Genomic DNA, 14,834 nt, shown 5'->3' with positions numbered 1-14,834 from the left:
AAGCACCGTGGGTGCCATCAGGTAAGAGGTTTTTCTCTTGATCTTGTCCAGCAGCCACAGACCGCTGTCCTGGCTAATGGACTGGGACATGCACTTTGATTTGCACAAACCTTAAATTATCTCTCAGTTGAAGCCTTTTACCATGCAATGCTAATCTTTATCAACTACTGGATGAACAGTTTTCTAACAGTATAAGTTTTGCAATTTATTTTTTTCACACTTTTTCCAAGTAACAGATACAGCAATCTTTTTACTAGCCACTTTTCATCAACATTTCAAACTGTCCTAGATGTGATATCGTGGAAATGTTGGTAAATTTGTGGAATGAAAGGTTATAAGATATCATCTTACCATTGTGTATGATTGCAGATTTGCACTGCAGCTTTGGAGCCTGTTTTCGCCATCATTCACGATTTCATATGCTTTATTCAGCACAACAAGCCGCAGCCATGACTGTGTAATGGTTGGTTCCATGGTGTAATGGTTGGTTCCATGGTGTAATGGTTAGCACTCTGGACTTTGAATCCTGTGATCTGAATTCAAATCTCAGTGGAACCTGGGCACACATTTCGATTTTTCCATCTGCACTCAGATCGACGATGCCCAATGTTTATGATGAAACAAGCAATTTAAAATCCACATAATAAAAGACAAAAAAAGAGTTCAAGGATTCATGGAATACCATGGTCAAAGCTGTCAATCAAGTAGGATTAGCAAAAATTAAAATTGTCTATGTCACTCATTGTCTATGTCATACCAAGCAATCTCATACTCTGTGACTTGAGTCAATATTCACATAACACTCTTTCCAAGTGGGTGAATCTGACAAGGATTTGAAGCCAAAATGGCTTCAGGAAGTGTTTTTGATTTTTCTCTAAGCCATCTTTTCTTGTGTTTTCCAGAATTTCCTAAAGTGCCTTATAAACATTTTTGGTGGTGTTTTTCTAAAAATTCTTTTCGGCGTCTTTTGAATGTGTTTTGTGGCTTTTTTTGTAGCACACAAAAGTCAATCAGGACCCTTTATAGGGTCTTTCGAACCTTACCGTTGACTTGTATTATAGGTATGGAGCTGTTCAAAGTGAAAAACAGCTGAAGATTGATATGGTAATTTCAGTTAACCGCTGGACATTTTTGGAAACTTGAGATGGTTAATAGACGCTCCAAAGCCTGATCAAATGAACATCAAGTCTTTTTTACTTGGAAATGATTATGTTCAGTCTTCTCAGCATTTTTGGATTATTTTTAAAGATGTTTTTTGAGCTGACTGACTCCAAATCCACATTATGAAGAGGGAAAAGCTTTAAACTGTGAATGGTTCCCATGGATGATGAATTTAAATCAGATTTTTGCATTTTACTGAGACCTTGTATTTTCTTTTCTTTTTCTGAGATGTCTTCCAGAGGGTTGATCACTGAGCTTGATCATGGAGCTATTAGAAAACGTGTGTGAAACTCATAACAGCTTGACGTCTGAGTAGTCGTGTCCGAGTGGTTAAGGCGATGGACTAGAAATCCATTGGGGTCTCCCAGCGCACGTTCAAATCCTGCTGACTACGTCTATGTTTCAATAACTTTTTGACCTTTTATCTTTGTTGTTCAATTTGCATGTTTACTAGTCTATTCCCCATGACAGTGATCTGTGATGGAGCGAGTTTCTCGGACCAAACTGACTTTATCTTCGACTGTTCTTTAGATAATCTATTCTGGAGCAACATTACATGTGCGACTTGCCGCTAATCAAAAGAAGCACCGTGGGTGCCATCAGGTAAGAGGTTTTTCTCTTGATCTTGTCCAGCAGCCACAGACCGCTGTCCTGGCTAATGGACTGGGACATGCACTTTGATTTGCACAAACCTTAAATTATCTCTCAGATGAAACCTTTTACCACGCAATGCTAATCTTTATCGACTACTGGATGAACAGTTTTCTAACAGTATAAGTTTTGCAATTTATTTTTTTCACACTTTTTCCAAGTAACAGATACAGCAATCTTTTTACTAGCCACTTTTCATCAACATTTCAAACTGTCCTAGCTGTGATATCGTGGAAATGTTGGTAAATTTGTGGAATGAAAGGTTATAAGATATCAATTTACCATTGTGTATGAATTCAGATTTGCACTGCAGCTTTGGAGCCTGTTTTTGCCATCGTTCACGATTTCATATGCTTTATTCAGCACAACAAGCCGCAGCCATGTCTGAGGCATGGTTGGATCCATGGTGTAATGGTTAGCACTCTGGACTTTGAATCCAGTGATCTGAGTTCAAATCTCAGTGGAACCTGGGCACACATTTCGATTTTTCCATCTGCACTCAGATCGACGATGCCCAATGTTTAAGATGAAACAAGCAATTTAAAATCCACATTATAAAAGACAAAAAAAATTTCAAGTATTCAAGGATTGACTCAAAGCTGTCAATCAAGTAGGATTAGCTAAAATTAAAATTGTCTATATCACTCATTTTCTATGTCACTCATTGTCTATGTCATACCAAGCAATCTCATACTCTGTGACTTGAGTCAATATTCACATAACACTCTTTCCAAGTGGGTGAATCTGACAAGGATTTGAAGCCAAAATGGCTTCAGGAAGTGTTTTTGATTTTTCTCTAAGACATCTTTTCTTGTGTTTTCCAGAATTTCCTAAAGTGCCTTATAAACATTTTTGGTGGTGTTTTTCTAAAAATTCTTTTCGGCGTCTTTTGAATGTGTTTTGTGGCTTTTTTTGTAGCACACAAAAGTCATTCAGGACCCTTTATAGGGTCTTTCGAACCTTACCGTTGACTTGTAGTATAGGTATGGAGCTGTTCAAAGTGAAAAACAGCTGAAGATTGATATGGTAATTTCAGTTCTAATTTCAGAGCTGACTGACTCCAAATCCACATTATGAAGAGGGAAAAGCTTTAAACTGTGAATGGTTCCCATTGATGATGACTTTAAATCAGATTTTTGCATTTTACTGAGACCTTGTATTTTCTTTTCATTTTCTGAGATGTCTTCCAGAGGGTTGATCACTGAGCTTGATCATGGTGCTATTAGAAAACATGTGTGAAACTCAAAACAGCTTGACGTCGGAGTAGTCGTGGCCGAGTGGTTAAGGCGATGGACTAGAAATCTATTGGGGTCTTCCCGCGCAGGTTCAAATCCTGCTGACTATGTCTATGTTTCAAAAACTTTTTGACCTTTTATCTTTGTTGTTCAATTTGCATGTTTACTAGTCTATTCCCCATGACAGTGATCTGTGATGGAGCGAGTTTCTAGGACCAAACTGACTTTATCTTTGACTGTTCTTTAGATAATCTATTCTGCAGCAACATTACATGTGCGACTTGCCGCTAATCAAAAGAAGCACCGTGGGTGCCATCAGGTAAGAGGTTTTTCTCTTGATCTTGTCCAGCAGCCACAGACCGCTGTCCTGGCTAATGGACTGGGACATGCACTTTGATTTGCACAAACCTTAAATTATCTCTCAGTTGAAGCCTTTTACCATGCAATGCTCATCTTTATCAATTACTGGATGAACAGTTTTCTAACAGTATAAGTTTTGCAATTTATTTTTTTCACACTTTTTCCAAGTAACAGATACAGCAATCTTTTTACTAGCCACTTTTCATCAACATTTCAAACTGTCCTAGATGTGATATCGTGGAAATGTTGGTAAATTTGTGGAATGAAAGGTTATAAGATATCAATTTACCATTGTGTATGATTGCAGATTTGCACTGCAGCTTTGGAGCCTGTTTTCGCCATCGTTCACGATTTCATATGCTTTATTCAGCACAACAAGCCGCAGCCATGACTGTGTAATGGTTGGTTCCATGGTGTAATGGTTGGTTCCATGGTGTAATGGTTAGCACTCTGGACTTTGAATCCTGTGATCTGAATTCAAATCTCAGTGGAACCTGGGCACACATTTCGATTTTTCCATCTGCACTCAGATCGACGATGCCCAATGTTTATGATGAAACAAGCAATTTAAAATCCACATAATAAAAGACAAAAAAAGAGTTCAAGGATTCATGGAATACCATGGTCAAAGCTGTCAATCAAGTAGGATTAGCAAAAATTAAAATTGTCTATGTCACTCATTGTCTATGTCATACCAAGCAATCTCATACTCTGTGACTTGAGTCAATATTCACATAACACTCTTTCCAAGTGGGTGAATCTGACAAGGATTTGAAGCCAAAATGGCTTCAGGAAGTGTTTTTGATTTTTCTCTAAGCCATCTTTTCTTGTGTTTTCCAGAATTTCCTAAAGTGCCTTATAAACATTTTTGGTGGTGTTTTTCTAAAAATTCTTTTCGGCGTCTTTTGAATGTGTTTTGTGGCTTTTTTTGTAGCACACAAAAGTCAATCAGGACCCTTTATAGGGTCTTTCGAACCTTACCGTTGACTTGTAGTATAGGTATGGAGCTGTTCAAAGTGAAAAACATCTGAAGATTGATATGGTAATTTCAGTTAACCGCTGGACATTTTTGGAAACTTGACATGGTTAATATACGCTCCAAAGCCTGATCAAATGAACACCAAGTCTTTTTTACTTGGAAATGATTATTTTCAGTCTTCTCAGCATTTTCGGATTATTTTTAAGGATGTTTTTGGAGCTGACTGACTCCAAATCCACATTATGAAGATGGAAAAGCTTTAAACTGTGAATGGTTCCCATTGATGATGACTTTAAATCAGATTTTTGCATTTTACTGAGACCTTGTATTTTCTTTTCATTTTCTGAGATGTCTTCCAGAGGGTTGATCACTGAGCTTGATCATGGTGCTATTAGAAAACGTGTGTGAAACTCATAACAGCTTGACGTCTGAGTAGTCGTGGCGGAGTGGTTAAGGCGATGGACTAGATATCCATTGGGGTCTCTCCGCGCAGGTTCAAATCCTGCCGATTATGTCTATGTTTCAATATTTTTTTGACCTTTTATCTTTGTTGTTCAATTTGCATGTTTACTAGTCTATTCCCCATGACAGTGATCTGTGATGGAGCGAGTTTCCTCGACCAAACTGACTTTATCTTTGACTGTTCTTTAGATAATCTATTCTGTAGCAACATTACATGTGCTACTTGCCGCTAATCAAAAGAAGCACCGTGGGTGCCATCAGGTAAGAGGATTTTCTCTTGATCTTGTCCAGCAGCCACAGACCGCTGTCCTGGCTAATGGACTGGGACATGCACTTTGATTTGCACAAACCTTAAATTATCTCTCAGATGAAGCCTTTTACCATGCAATGCTAATCTTTATCGACTACTGGATGAACAGTTTTCTAACAGTATAAGTTTTGCAATTTATTTTTTTCACACTTTTTCCAAGTAACAGATACAGCAATCTTTTCACTAGCCACTTTTCATCAACATTTCAAACTGCGCTAGCTGTGATATCGTGGAAATGTTTGGTAAATTTGTGGAATGAAAGGTTATAAGATATCAATTTAACATTGTGTATGAATGCAGATTTGCACTTCAGCTTTGGAGCCTGTTTTCGCCATCGTTCACGATTTCATATGCTTTATTCAGCACAACAAGCCGCAGCCATGTCTGAGGCATGGTTGGTTCCATGATGTTATGGTTAGCACTCTTGACTTTGAATCCAGTGATCTGAGTTCAAATCTCAGTGGAACCTGGGCACACATTTCGATTTTTCCATCTGCACTCAGATCGACGATGCCCAATGTTTAAGATGAAACAAGCAATTTAAAATCCACATAATAAAAGACAAAAAAAAGTTCAAGGATTCATGGAATACCAAGGTCAAAGCAGTCAATCAAGTAGGATTAGCAAAAATTAAAATTGTCTATATCACTCATTTTCTATGTCACTCATTGTCTATGTCATACCAAACAATCTCATACTCTGTGACTTGAGACGATATTCACATAACACTCTTTCCAAGTGGGTGAATCTGACAAGGATTTGAAGCCAAAATGGCTTCAGGAAGTGTTTTTGATTTTTCTCTAAGCCATATTTTCTTGTGTTTTTCAGAATTTCCTAAAGCGCCTTATAAACATTTTTGGTGGTGTTTTTCTAAAAATTCTTTTCGGCGTCTTTTGAATGTGTTTTGTGGCTTTTTTTGTCTTATACAAAAGTCAATCAGGACCCTTTATAGGGTCTTTCGAACCTTACCGTTGACTTGTATTATAGGTATGGAGCTGTTCAAAGTGAAATATGGTAATTTCAGTTAACCGCTGGACATTTTTGGAAACTTGAGATGGTTAATAGACGCTCCAAAGCCTGATCAAATGAACACCAAGTCTTTTTTACTTGGAAATGATTATGCTCAGTCTTCTCAACGTTTTCTAATAGCACCATGATCAAGCTCAGTGATCAACCCTCTGGAAGACATCTCAGAAAATGAAAAGAAAATACAAGGTCTCAGTAAAATGCAAAAATCTGATTTAAAGTCTATTCCCTCTTCATAATGTGGATTTGGAGTCAGTCAGCTCCAAAAACATCCTTAAAAATAATCCGAAAATGCTGAGAAGACTGAACATAATCATTTCCAAGTAAAAAAAACTTGATGTTCTTTTGATCAGGCTTTGGAGCGTCTATTAACCATGTCAAGTTTCCAAAAATGTCCAGCGGTTAACTGAAATTACCATATCAATCTTCAGCTGTTTTTCACTTTGAACAGCTCCATACCTATACTACAAGTCAACGGTAAGGTTCAAAAGACCCTATAAAGGGTCCTGATTGACTTTTGTGTGCTACAAAAAAAGCCACAAAACACATTCAAAAGACGCCGAAAATAATTTTTAGAAAAACACCACCAAAAATGTTTATAAGGCACTTTAGGAAATTCTGGAAAACACATGAAAAGATGGCTTAGAGAAAAATCAAAAACACTTCCTGGAGCCATTTTGGCTTCAAATACTTGTCAGATTCACCCACTTGGAAAGAGTGTTATGTGGATATTGACTCAAGTCACAGAGTATGAGATTGCTTGGTATGACATAGACAATGAGTGACATAGACAATGAGTGATATAGACAATTTTAATTTATGCTAATCCTACTTGATTGACAGCTTTGACCATAGTATTCCATGAATCCTTGAACTCTTTTTTTGTCTTTTATTATGTGGATTTTAAATTGCTTGTTTCATCATAAACATTGGGTATCGTCAATCTGAGTGCAGATGGAAAAATCAAAATGAGAGCCCAGTTTCCACTGAGATTTGAACTCAGATCACTGGATTCAAAGTCCAGAGTGCTAACCATTACACCATGGAACCAACCATGACACAGTCATGGCTGCGGCTTGTTGTGCTGAATAAAGCATATGAAATCGTGAACGATGGCGAAAACAGGCTCCAAAGCTGCAGTGCAAATCTGCAATCATACACAATGGTAAATTGATATCTTATAACCTTTCATTCCACAAATTTACCAACATTTCCACGATATCACAGCTAGGACAGTTTGAAATGTTGATGAAAAGTGGCTAGTAAAAAGATTGCTGTATCTGTTACTTGGAAAAAGTGTGAAAAAAATAAATTGCAAAACTTATACTGTTAGAAAACTGTTCATCCAGTAGTCGATAAAGATTAGCATTGCATGGTAAAAGGCTTCATCTGAGAGATAATTTAAGGTTTGTGCAAATCAAAGTGCATGTCCCAGTCCATTAGCCAGGACAGCGGTCTGTGGTTGCTGGACAAGATCAAGAGAAAGACCTCTTACCTGATGGCACCCACGGTGCTTCTTTTGATTAGCGGCAAGTCGCACATGTAATGTTGCTCCAGAATAGATTATCTAAAGAACAGTCAAAGATAAAGTCAGTTTGGTCCGAGAAACTCGCTCCATCACAGATCACTGTCATGGGGAATAGATTAGTAAACATGCAAATTGAACAACAAAGATAAAAGGTCAAAAAGTTATTGAAACATAGACGTAGTCGGCAGGATTTGCACCTGCGCGGGGAGACCCCAATGGATTTCTTGCCCATCTCCTTAACCACTCGGCCACGACTACTCGGACGTCAAGCTGTTATGAGTTTCACACACGTTTTCTAATAGCACCATGATCAAGCTCAGTGATCAACCCTCTGGAAGACATCTCAGTAAATGAAAAGAAAATACAAGGTCTCAGTAAAATGCAAAAATCTGATTTAAAGTCAACATCAATGGGAACCATTCACAGTTTAAAGCTATGCCCTCTTCATAATGTGGATTTGGAGTCAGTCAGCTCCAAAAACATCCTTAAAAATAATCCGAAAATGCTGAGAAGACTGAACATAATCATTTCCAAGTAAAAAAAACTTGATGTTCATTTGATCAGGCTTTGGAGCGTCTATTAACCATGTCAAGTTTCCAAAAATGTCCAGCGGTTAACTGAAATTACCATATCAATCTTCAGCTGTTTTTCACTTTGAACAGCTCCATACCTATACTACAAGTCAACGGTAAGGTTCGAAAGACCCTATAAAGGGTCCTGATTGACTTTTGTGTGCTACAAAAAAAGCCACAAAACACATTCAAATGACGCCGAAAATAATTTTTAGAAAAACACCACCAAAAATGTTTATAAGGCACTTTAGGAAATTCTGGAAAACACAAGAAAAGATGGCTTAGAGAAAAATCAAAAACACTTCCTGAAGCCATTTTGGCTTCAAATCCTTGTCAGATTCACCCACTTGGAAAGAGTGTTATGTGAATATTGACTCAAGTCACAGAGTATGAGATTGCTTGGTATGACATAGACAATGAGTGACATAGACTATTTTAATTTTTGCTAATCCTACTTGATTGGCAGCTTTGACCATGGTATTCCATAAATCCTTGAACTCTTTTTTTGTCTTTTATTATGTGGATTTTAAATTGCTTGTTTCATCATAAACATTGAGCATCGTCGATCTGAGTGCAGATGGAAAAATCGAAATGTGTGCCCAGGTTCCACTGAGATTTGAACTGAGATCACTGGATTCAAAGTCCAGAGTGCTAACGATTACACCATGGAACCAACCATTACACAGTCATGGCTGCGGCTTGTTGTGCTGAATAAAGCATATGAAATCGTGAACGATGGCGAAAACAGGCTCCAAAGCTGCAGTGCAAATCTGCAATCATACACAATGATAAATTGATATCTTATAACCTTTCATTCCACAAATTTACCAACATTTCCACAATATCACAGCTAGGACAGTTTGAAATGTTGATGAAAAGTGGCTAGTAAAAAGATTGCTGTATCTGTTACTTGGAAAAAGTGTGAAAAAAATAAATTGCAAAACTTATACTGTTAGAAAACTGTTCATCCAGTAGTCGATAAAGATTAGCATTGCATGGTAAAAGGCTTCATCTGAGAGATAATTTAAGGTTTGTGCAAATCAAAGTGCATGTCCCAGTCCATTAGCCAGGACAGCGGTCTGTGGCTGCTGGACAAGATCAAGAGAAAAACCTCTTACCTGATGGCACCCACGGTGCTTCTTTTGATTAGCGGCAAGTCGCACATGTAATGTTGCTCCAGAATAGATTATCTAAAGAACAGTCAAAGATAAAGTCAGTTTGGTCCGAGAAACTCGCTCCATCACAGATCACTGTCATGGGGAATAAGACTAGTAAACATGCAAATTGAACAACAAAGATAAAAGGTCAAAAAGTTATTGAAACATAGACGTAGTCGGCAGGATTTGCACCTGCGCGGGGAGACCCCAATGGATTTCTTGCCCATCTCCTTAACCACTCAGCCACGACTACTCGGACGTCAAGCTGTTATGAGTTTCACACACGTTTTCTAATAGCACCATGATCAAGCTCAGTGATCAACCCTCTGGAAGACATCTCAGTAAATGAAAAGAAAATACAAGGTCTCAGTAAAATGCAAAAATCTGATTTAAAGTCATCATCAATGGGAACCATTCACAGTTTAAAGCTATTCCCTCTTCATAATGTGGATTTGGAGTCAGTCAGCTCCAAAAACATCCTTAAAAATAATCCGAAAATGCTGAGAAGACTGAACATAATCATTTCCAAGTAAAAAAAACTTGATGTTCTTTTGATCAGGCTTTGGAGCGTCTATTAACCATGTCAAGTTTCCAAAAATGTCCAGCGGTTAACTGAAATTACCATATCAATCTTCAGCTGTTTTTCACTTTGAACAGCTCCATACCTATACTACAAGTCAACTGTAAGGTTCGAAAGACCCTATAAAGGGTCCTGATTGACTTTTGTGTGCTACAAAAAAAGCCACAAAACACATTCAAAAGACGCCGAAAATAATTTTTAGAAAAACACCACCAAAAATGTTTATAAGGCACTTTAGGAAATTCTGGAAAACACAAGAAAAGATGGCTTAGAGAAAAATCAAAAACACTTCCTGAAGCCATTTTGGCTTCAAATCCTTGTCAGATTCACCCACTTGGAAAGAGTGTTATGTGAATATTGACTCAAGTCACAGAGTATGAGATTGCTTGGTATGACATAGACAATGAGTGACATAGACAATGAGTGATATAGACAATTTTAATTTATGCTAATCCTACTTGATTGACAGCTTTGACCATGGTATTCCATGAATCCTTGAACTCTTTTTTTGTCTTTTATTATGTGGATTTTAAATTGCTTGTTTCATCATAAACATTGGGCATCGTCAATCTGAGTGCAGATGGAAAAATCAAAATGAGTGTCCAGGCTCCACTGGGATTTGAACTCAGATCACTGGATTCAAAGTCCAGAGTGCTAACCATTACACCATGGAACCAACCATGACACAGTCATGGCTGCGGCTTGTTGTGCTGAATAAAGCATATGAAATCGTGAACGATGGCGAAAACAGGCTCCAAAGCTGCAGTGCAAATCTGCAATCATACACAATGGTAAATTGATATCTTATAACCTTTCATTCCACAAATTTACCAACATTTCCACGATATCACAGCTAGGACAGTTTGAAATGTTGATGAAAAGTGGCTAGTAAAAAGATTGCTGTATCTGTTACTTGGAAAAAGTGTGAAAAAAATAAATTGCAAAACTTATACTGTTAGAAAACTGTTCATCCAGTAGTCGATAAAGATTAGCATTGCATGGTAAAAGGCTTCATCTGAGAGATAATTTAAGGTTTGTGCAAATCAAAGTGCATGTCCCAGTCCATTAGCCAGGACAGCGGTCTGTGGCTGCTGGACAAGATCAAGAGAAAGACCTCTTACCTGATGGCACCCACGGTGCTTCTTTTGATTAGCGGCAAGTCGCACATGTAATGTTGCTCCAGAATAGATTATCTAAAGAACAGTCAAAGATAAAATCAGTTTGGTCCGAGAAACTCGCTCCATCACAGATCACTGTCATGGGGAATAGACTAGTAAACATGCAAATTGAACAACAAAGATAAAAGGTCAAAAAGTTATTGAAACATAGACGTAGTCGGCAGGATTTGCACCTGCGCGGGGAGACCCCAATGGAATTCTTGCCCATCTCCTTAACCACTCGGCCACGACTACTCGGACGTCAAGCTGTTATGAGTTTCACACACGTTTTCTAATAGCACCATGATCAAGCTCAGTGATCAACCCTCTGGAAGACATCTCAGTAAATGAAAAGAAAATACAAGGTCTCAGTAAAATGCAAAAATCTGATTTAAAGTCATCATCAATGGGAACCATTCACAGTTTAAAGCTATTCCCTCTTCATAATGTGGATTTGGAGTCAGTCAGCTCCAAAAACATCCTTAAAAATAATCCGAAAATGCTGAGAAGACTGAACATAATCATTTCCAAGTAAAAAAAACTTGATGTTCATTTGATCAGGCTTTGGAGCGTCTTTAACCATGTCAAGTTTCCAAAAATGTCCAGCGGTTAACTGAAATTACCATATCAATCTTCAGCTGTTTTTCACTTTGAACAGCTCCATACCTATACTACAAGTCAACGGTAAGGTTCGAAAGACCCTATAAAGGGTCCTGATTGACTTTTGTGTGCTATAAAAAAAGCCACAAAACACATTCAAATGACGCCGAAAAGAATTTTTAGAAAAACACCACCAAAAATGTTTATAAGGCACTTTAGGAAATTCTGGAAAACACAAGAAAAGATGGCTTAGAGAAAAATCAAAAACACTTCCTGAAGCCATTTTGGCTTCAAATCCTTGTCAGATTCACCCACTTGGAAAGAGTGTTATGTGAATATTGACTCAAGTCACAGAGTATGAGATTGCTTGGTAAGACATAGACAATGAGTTTTGTTTCCTGAAGCTAATTTTACATTTTGCTTATCCTACTTGATTGATAACTTTTGCAAAAATCTGATTTAAAGTCATCATTAGTGTTGAGAGATACCGTTCGATACCCAAAAGTATCATATTGGATGGTATCGCCCGATACGAAAAAAATATCGAGTATCGCCGATTCCGATACCGGAAGTCCCATTCAAGTCAATGGGACTTCCGGTATCGGAATTAAAAAAAGACCTTTATTTCCTTGTTGGCTAATTCTACATAATTGAAAACAAATAAGAATCATGTAGAATGTATTGGTGGAGAAGACAAATAAAGGCATAGTAGTTTATTCAAATCACATGGCATAGCATTAATTCCAATTTTTTTTTTTCAAGACGTTCGGAGTTAAAAAGATATTGACTATGTTAACCTTTTTTTATATTTTGTCAGATATGTATGTTTCACAACTTCCATGCTCTTCACCTTCTTTTGTACTTCTCCCACACTTTCTCCTTCATGATCCGCAGCAGTAGCATTTTTTTCATCAACTTTTTCTTCACCTTATTCATCTTCTTCTTCATCTTCTTCCCTTTAATTTTTTTTTCCCATTCTTCATATTCTTCTTATTCAGCTATTATTAACTTTAATATGCTATTTCTTCATCTTCTTCCTATTCTTCTTTGTCTTCATTTTCTTATGATGACAGGCATTCCTGTAGTACTTATCTATAAAAGTTATAAGATTACACCTTACGTTCTGCCTGTCACTAAAGATTTACAACAGGATTTGTCCGCGTTCAGTTTGGCCTGCAGCAGGGGCACCACGAGGAGTAACGGACTCACCCCCATTTACTGCTTAGTCTTCTTCTGCTTATAATTTTGATTTCTTCTATGCTGATTTTTAGTCTTATGCTTAATGTTCTTCTGCTTTCTGTTCTTCTGCTTTTGCTTCTTCTGCTTCTTGTTCTTCTGTCTTTTGTTCTGTATCTTGGTGGTTGTCTTCATGTTCTTTGTCCTCTTGGTCTTATTATTTAGGGTCATATTTCTAGTCTTCTTTGGTGTGGTCTTCAGGGTCGTCGTCATCAGGGTCGTCGTCATGGAGATCAATAAGGATTACCAAAGAATGTTGAAATGTTGATGAAAAGTGGCTAGTAAAAAGATTGCTGTATCTGTTACTTGGAAAAAGTGTGAAAAAAACAAATTGCAAAACTTATACTGTTAGAAAACTGTTCATCCAGTAGTTGATAAAGATTAGCATTGCATGGTAAAAGGCTTCATCTAAGAGATAATTTAAGGTTTGTGCAAATCAAAGTGCATGTCCCAGTCCATTAGCCAGGACAGCGGTCTGTGGCTGCTGGACAAGATCAAGAGAAAAACCTCTTACCTGATGGCACCCACGGTGCTTCTTTTGATTAGCAGCAAGTCGCACATGTAATTTTGTCTTCAAATCCTTGTCAGATTCACCCACTTGGAAAGAGTGTTATGTGAATATTGACTCAAGTCACAGAGTATGAGATTGCTTGGTATGACATAGACAATGAGTGATATAGACAATTTTAATTTTTGCTAATCCTACTTGATTGACAGCTTTGATCATGGTATTCCATGAATCCTTGAACTCTTTTTTTGTCTTTTATTATGTGGATTTTAAATTGCTTGTTTCATCATAAACATTGGGCTTCGTCGATCTGAGTGCAGATGGAAAAATCAAAATGAGTGCCCAGGTTCCACTGAGATTTGAACTCAGATCACTGGATTCAAAGTCCAGAGTGCTAACCATTACACCATGGAACCAACCTTGACGCAGTCATGGCTGCGGCTTGTTTTGCTGAATAAAGCATATGAAATCGTGAACGATGGCGAAAACAGGCTCTAAAGCTGCAGTGCAAATCTGCAATCATACACAATGGTAAATTGATATCTTATAACCTTTCATTCCACAAATTTACCAACATTTCCACGATATCACAGCTAGGACAGTTTGAAATGTTGATGAAAAGTGGCTAGTAAAAAGATTGCTGTATCTGTTACTTGGAAAAAGTGTGAAAAAAATAATTTGCAAAACTTATACTGTTAGAAAACTGTTCATCCAGTAGTTAATAAAGATTAGCATTGCATGGTAAAAGGCTTCATCTGAGAGATAATTTAAGGTTTGTGCAAATCAAAGTGCATGTTCCAGTCCATTAGCCAGGACAGCGGTCTGTGGCTGCTGGACAAGATCAAGAGAAAAACCTCTTACCTGATGGCACCCACGGTGCTTCTTTTGATTAGCGGCAAGTCGCACATGTAATGTTGCTCCAGAACAGATTATCTAAAGAACAGTCAAAGATAAAGTCAGTTTGGTCCTAGAAACTCGCTCCATCACAGATCACTGTCATGGGGAAAAGACTAGTAAACATGCAAATTGAACAACAAAGATAATAGGTCAAAAAGTTATTGAAACATAGACGTAGTCGGCAGGATTTGCATCTGTGCGGGGACACCCCAATGGATTTCTAGCCCATCGCCTTAACCACTCGGCCACAAAGCTGTTATGAGTTTTACACACGTTTTCTAATAGCACCATGCTCAAGCTCAGTGATCAACCCTCTGGAAGACATCTCAGAAAATGAAAAGAAAATACAAGGTCTCAGTAAAATGCAAAAATCTGATTTAAAGTCATCATCAATTGGAAGCATTCACAGTTTAAA

At 37.7% G+C, this 14,834-nt stretch overlaps 5 non-coding genes across 5 annotated transcripts; 2 read left to right on the top strand and 3 right to left on the bottom strand.

The window, feature by feature from the left end:
• The first annotated feature begins 2,205 nt into the window (after positions 1-2,205).
• On the top strand, positions 2,206-2,281 carry TRNAQ-UUG (transfer RNA glutamine (anticodon UUG)). The gene has a single exon. It is a non-coding gene; the product is annotated as a tRNA-Gln (tRNA).
• Positions 2,282-3,075: 794 nt separating this feature from the next.
• Positions 3,076-3,157, top strand: TRNAS-AGA (transfer RNA serine (anticodon AGA)). The gene has a single exon. It is a non-coding gene; the product is annotated as a tRNA-Ser (tRNA).
• A 4,005-nt stretch (positions 3,158-7,162) lies between these two features.
• TRNAQ-UUG (transfer RNA glutamine (anticodon UUG)) lies at positions 7,163-7,234 on the bottom strand. Its single transcript has one exon. It is a non-coding gene; the product is annotated as a tRNA-Gln (tRNA).
• Positions 7,235-10,625: 3,391 nt separating this feature from the next.
• Positions 10,626-10,697, bottom strand: TRNAQ-UUG (transfer RNA glutamine (anticodon UUG)). The gene has a single exon. It is a non-coding gene; the product is annotated as a tRNA-Gln (tRNA).
• Positions 10,698-13,866: 3,169 nt separating this feature from the next.
• TRNAQ-UUG (transfer RNA glutamine (anticodon UUG)) lies at positions 13,867-13,938 on the bottom strand. The gene has a single exon. It is a non-coding gene; the product is annotated as a tRNA-Gln (tRNA).
• Positions 13,939-14,834: the final 896 nt, after the last annotated feature.

The sequence above is a fragment of the Dendrobates tinctorius genome, unplaced genomic scaffold (assembly GCF_039654945.1).
Source record: "Dendrobates tinctorius isolate UK_male_01 unplaced genomic scaffold, ASM3965494v1 ptg000048l, whole genome shotgun sequence".
Classification (NCBI taxonomy): domain Eukaryota; kingdom Metazoa; phylum Chordata; class Amphibia; order Anura; family Dendrobatidae; genus Dendrobates; species Dendrobates tinctorius.
The sequence above is the reverse complement of the archived record's forward strand: the minus strand, read 5'-3'. Positions and strand labels throughout refer to the sequence as shown.